This window comes from Elephantulus edwardii, unplaced genomic scaffold (assembly GCF_000299155.1).
Source record: "Elephantulus edwardii isolate Elephantulus edwardi_28Jun2011 unplaced genomic scaffold, EleEdw1.0 scaffold00323, whole genome shotgun sequence".
Lineage (NCBI taxonomy): Eukaryota > Metazoa > Chordata > Mammalia > Macroscelidea > Macroscelididae > Elephantulus > Elephantulus edwardii.
The window spans coordinates 1,779,690-1,785,958 of NW_006400073.1; the positions used below are offsets into that span (position 1 = coordinate 1,779,690).

At 43.1% G+C, this 6,269-nt stretch overlaps 1 pseudogene; it reads right to left on the reverse strand.

The window, feature by feature from the left end:
* The window catches only part of LOC102846638, a 7,073-nt pseudogene extending 6,995 nt beyond the window's left edge, over positions 1-78 (reverse strand).
* Positions 79-6,269: the final 6,191 nt, after the last annotated feature.

Here is a 6,269-nt window from a genome sequence, read left to right on the forward strand (position 1 = left end):
AAAGTTGCAAATAGAGATACCATTTGACCCAGCAATTCCACTACTGGGAATATACCCTGAAGAGACCATAGCTGACATCCAAGCAGATATATGCACAACCATGTTCATTGCAGCTTTGTTCACAATAGCAAGGAGTTGGAAACAACCTAAAGGCCGGCCATTTCGTGCTGCAGAAAGTGGTTAGTTTCCCTTTGCGAACCTCTACCGACAGATTATGGGCTCGCTCTCTAGCATCCTTAAAATGTCCAAGTACCAGGTCTAGGGGGGTGGAAGTAGTCTGTCCCATTACGTCCGTCAACAGTAAGTAAAGACAAAGACACAGACAGACAAATAACAAGCAAAACAGACAAGTCTTTCAGTCTTCCTCTATAAGCAAGGCTCGAAAGCTGAAACCGGTGAAGAGCGGTGTCTCCGAAAAACCTCAACCGCCTCTTCGTACAGAAGCCTGGCGTGAGGTTCTTTACTCTCACCCAAGCACTCAGATATAGGGCTCAGAACGTCTTCTGAGCCCCCGCAGTGGTGGCCCCCCAGCGTGTCCGCCTTAGCCACGTTTCACTGCTCTGAATGCAGAAAACAACATGAACAGTTCGGTACAGAACGAAAACACAGACACACTCACCCGTCTGGCCAGGAGTTCATCCCTCCGGTTAGGAGTCCTTGGGGTCGTGGGGGGATCCTGGCGAGCCCCCAGATTTTGTGCCCCAAATCCAGTTTCCCCCCAAGTCACCAAGGAGCCGACACCGATGCAAGAGCAAGAGGGAATTTATTTCAGATTCGAATCCGGGCCTCGCTCAAACCGTGCTGATAGAGCAGGGAAAATGGTGCGGCTGTCCTGCCTATTTAAAGGGAAAATCCCGCGAAAACAGGGTGATAGAGGATTGGCTGGTTCAAAGGAAGGGCGTGAAAACAGGGCAATACAGGATTGGCTGATGTTTGGGTGGGGGCTCTTTTCCCCCTTCCCCCACCGCTTTCAGTTTACTGCTCTAGATGCTTATACATTTTAAAATGACATATTGGATACAAAATGGCGTCCCTCACCTGCATCCCCATTCTCCTCTCATTGGCGCACGGGCCTGGCCCGCATGCTCCACAGGCAGACAGAGCAAGGAGGGCCCGCGCCCAGCCTTCCCCAAACGGCTGCAACCTCGGACGCTGCTGCCGCCACCACTCCGCTTCCCACACGGCGCCGCGCAGCCCTGCACACATTTCTTGATCTTATTTCATGCAGTGTTTCCTTGTTCTGTTTGAACAATAGTGTCTTGGTCTATGTATAGGTTTTACATAAGTACAATTACGTTTTCTGGGATTCCCACTCTTCTCAATGGCAGCCATAATTTGTGCCAAAGTGAGCAGAGGGCATTTTTCCTTTTTGGATTGTTGATGTACAGAAGAATGAACAAAACCATGAAGACTGGGCTAAGCCTTTTCCATTAGCCTTGAGTTCAGGGCAAAGCTGAATAGCCTCCTCCATACTGTGTTCAGAATCTGCTTCCATCCCAAATACAAAGAGTGACTTCCTAGTAAACTTTATGTGGCCGATTCTTTTCCCTCAGAATACTATCCTACGAGGCTACTGTCTGATGCCTAGTAACAAATAGAGTCAGGGAATTACTCGCCCCGCCCTCTTGAAAGAGGCCAGGCAAACAGTGACTGGAGTCAAGCCTGCTCCTCTCAGTTTATGAGGTTTGGGTAGGGCCTGGGGTTGGTGGAGGGCTGCATTGTTGGGTCTGGAAGTCATGCTGGGCTTTGGAAAGCTAGAAGGAAGTATTCTGGTGGGACTACGTGTTCACATTGAAGCAACTCTGGCTCGCAATTTTCTGTTGTTGTGTTTGTTTGTTTTCCTTCAATAGTTCAGTTTGTTCCAAATTCTCCCTTGCTTAGTTAAGAGAAGTAACACAAAGTCACACGTAGCCAGGTAGCCCTCTGTGCTCAGGGAATGCTTAGGGGAAGGGCAGGAGAGGTGAGCAGCCAGCAAGCTACCCCCTGCACAGATACTGGGCAGCTCAGCTTTGCTGGAGCTCGCATATTCATGAGGACAGCTTCCTGACTCCAGAATAAAAATACTGCATGTGGAACTGCCAGCTTCCTCTATCAGGAAGCCTAAGTGCCCTGGGCCAGGCTGTGACTGTGAGGGTGTGTCTTCAGTCACATTAGCTGATAGGAGCAGTTTTCCATGCATGATGACCTGCCTCCCTCCCCACGTCCTTTCTCCCACAGATCCCTGGGACACCTCACCCCCCAATCTCTGCAAGGCCATGAGACAGTTCTCAGTACCCACAGTGCCACAGTGCTAGAGACTTTGGGCTCCAGGATTCCCCCCACTGCCAAGAACTCACTCTTTCAAAGTGTATGTCAGGAGGTGTTTGAGCATATCTTTCCAAGGAGGGCACATGCTGTAGAATAAAGGACCCCAGATTCCAGGGTCATGCTTGAGGGAGCAGGTATAGTGGAAAAAGTATTGAGTTGGAGTCATAAAATCCAGGTTTGAAATCTGCCCCTGGCACATCCAGCAGTATGATTTTGAGTTAGTTGCATAACTTCTCCTGAGTCTCAGTGTCTTTATTTAAAGCAGGGACAAACTATATTACCCTAAAGGGCATTGTGTGAAAGTGTTGACCATTAAAAAATAAAGGCATTACTATATAATTGTCATACATAATACGAAAATCAAGTATCATCTGGGACTAAGAAATCCTTCTTTTAATTCCAAATGTGCAAATATAAGAAGCCCTGGTAGTGCAGTGGTTAAAACACTGAACTGCTAACTGAACTTATCAGATGCTCTGTGAGAGAAAAATGAAGATTTGGCTCCAGTAAAGATCTAAAACTTCAAGCTGATTGCAACTCACGGCAGTCTTACCTAGAGATCACAGTAGAACTGCCCCATAGAAAACACATGTAGTAGGTATTTATATAGGATAAAGACAGAACAACGGAGATCACACCTCTGGCCATGGAGGCAATAAAATAAAAAGAATGGGCAAAGTCTGTGCAGGAAGCACAGTGGTCAGCTTTCCAAATGCACTCCTCTTGCCTCTATCAGGCAGCTTGAGAGTCATTCTCTGGTGTTTGTAAGACACAGAACAACTGTGGGGTAAACACTATTAAGGGTGGACTAGCCATTTTTCTTATAAAAAACAAATGAAAGAAAGAGGAATAAGTGAATATATTCACACTGAAGGCACTGGCAACAAATAAGGGCCAAGAAATCAGTGGAATATCAACTGGCATGTTTCAACAAACAGATGCATCCCTGAAAATCTGGAAGTCAGCTACCTGGCAAGACTGGAAGAGAGACATATTTGTTCTCATCCCTCCAAAAGGTGATCCAGCAGAACATGAAAATTATCAAATAATATTATTAATATCACCCACAAGTAATATATTACAGAAGATTATTAAAAACTAACTTAAATTACATTGACAGAAAACTGCCAGATATTCTATGTTGCATTCAGAAGAAGCCATTGCTGATGATGCCAAATAGATCTTGGTTGAAAGCAGAGAACCAAGAAAGATGTTTATCTGTGCTTTTTTTACTATCCAAAGGCATTTCACTCTGTGGATCATAACAAATTATGTATAAAATTGAGAAGAATGGGAATTCAAGAACACTTAAAGTGCTCATGTGGGATCTATACCTAGATCAAGCAGCTATTGTCCAAACAGAAAAAGGGAGTATAAATATTGAATTGTTTAAAATCAAGAAAGGGGTGTGCCAGGGATGCATCTTTTCTCCATACTTATTCAATCTGAATGCTAAGTAAATAATTTGAGAAGCTGGACTCTAATAAGAAGAATGTAGCATCTTAGTGGATGGAAGGATGACTCAACAATCTTCATTATGCAGATAATACAACCTTACTTGCAGTAAATGAAGAAGACTTCAAGTACTTGCTGCAGAAGAAAAAGACTACAGCCCTCAGTATAGGTTATGTCTCAACATCAAGAAAACAAAAATCTTCACCACCGAATACACAGAAAACGTAATGATAGTTGGAGAAATTATTAAAGTTTTCAATGACTTAATTTTCCTAGGATCTGCAATCAACACCCATGGTAGCAGCAGTCAGAAAATCAAAAGAGGTGTTGAACTGGGAAAATATTCTGTCAAGAACATTTCCAAGATGCTAAAGTGCAATGATGTCACTTTAAAGACTAAGGTGGGTATCATCCAAGTCATGGTCATCAACAGCTTGCTATGCATCTGAAAGTTGGGCAGCGAATATAGATGGCAGAAGAAGAGTAGATTACTTTGAACTGAAGCATTGGAAAAGAATATTGACTATTCTATCGACTATCAAAAGAGCAAACAAGTCTTGGAGCAAGTGTCATGAGGTTGCTCATATTTCTTGGAAAAAGATAACATTCTGGGAATGGGTGAGAGAAAGAGAGGAAGACCTCTAAAAAGATGGATTGGGGTCAGTAGCCGCTCCCATGTCACCAGCAGCCATGGAGCTGTTCCAATTGATTAACTAGGTACCTGTCTTAAAAAGTTCTTAGTGTGACCTGGACTGCTGTCTTGCCTGGAACACTAAATCAAGGCCCTGCTCCCTGGAGTCCCCTGGTCCCTCTGCATGGAAGCCTCAGACCCTCAGCCTGGTGGCATTGACACTGCCACTTAGACATGCAAACCTGCTGCCTGGAGAACCTTCCCCTGCAGTCCTGCTACAGGTACACTCCTGCCTGTTACCTGGAAACTCAGCTCTGCCACCTGGACACCTCAAAACCAAGAGAGCAACCCTGCTGCAGCCCCTCTGAACTGCTCTTGGAACAACATTATCACAGGTAATCCTATTTCTTCTCCTTCCTTCCCTACCCCCATCCCAGTTTGAGCTGCCTTTAGCTCTGGGCACCTTGGACCCACTTCATTCCCAGGTCATAACTCTCCCCAACTGAAGTAAGTCTTCCTTTAAGTCAAAAGTTCAGAGAAAAAAAAGTCAAGCAGGGTAGCTGCCCTTCCCTCTGCTGGAGCAGTGACTTCCTGAGCCAAGGTTTCAGACCAAGAGCATGCTAAGGCCTCAAGTATGAAAAACTCTACTACAACAATGTCACAGAAGACGCAGACTACGTCACACCATACACAAACCCACAATAAGATGTCACTCCCCAAAAGTGACACAGTACAAATGGATTTCCTGAAGCCAGAAAGTCTGATGAAACTTTCAGTCATAGAATTCAAAAGAACAATGATTGCATATTTTCACTGGATAAAAGACAAACTCAAAGAATTACAGAACTCTCTAAGCAAAAGCCAAAAGGAACTTTAAAAAACAATACAAAATAATGTTGATAAAACAAATGAAGTATTAGAAGGTCTGGGAAAACAAGAAACCACAATCCAGAATATGAGGACCAATGTTTCAGATGCTGTCAACATGTTGGAGGGTCGTATGAATAGAGTTAAAGACATGGAACACAGAACCAGTGAAATAGAATATAGACTTGTCACTACTGCTGTGCTAGAACAAAAAGTAGATTCAAAAAGAAAGAACAAAGAATAAAGCCCAAGAATCATGTGGAACACCATCAAGAGAAATAACATATGCATAATTGGAATGCCAGAACAGGAAGAAGCAGGTAAAGGTGACAAGAAAGTTGTGGAAGAATTACTAGAAGAAAACTTTACAGGCATAATGAAGAATGAGAGAATACATATTCAAGAAACTGAGAGAATAGAATAGAATAGAATCCAAAAGAAAAACACCATGGCATATAAGAGTCCGATTTACCAGAACCAAAGGTAAGGAGAGAATTATGAAAACAGTTAGGGGGAAGCAAAGAGTAATCTATAAGGGAGAGCAAATAAGATTAAATGCCAATTTCTCAGCAGAAACCATGCAGGCAAGAAGGGAATGGAAGGACATATATCAAACACTCAAAGAATGCAACTTTCAACCAAGAATATTATACTCAACAAAACTGTCCATCAAATATGAAGGAGAGATCAAGATATTCTCAGAAAAGCAGAACCTAAGGGAGTTTGTAAAAACAAGACCGACATTGCAGGAAACACTAAGAGACATCCCTCTTACAGAGGTGTCACAGAAAGCAGGATGGACCAAGTAACCAGCAACAACACCAAAAGGAACTCAATAAAATGATAGAAATAAAACTTAGCTTCTCAATAATTACACTGAATATGAATTGTTTAAATGCACTCCTGAAGAGAAAAAGAGTAGCAGATTGGATAAAAAACAAAACCCATAAATACGCTATCTATAAGAGACATACCAAAAAAGTAAAGATAGAGAAAGAATAAAAATAAA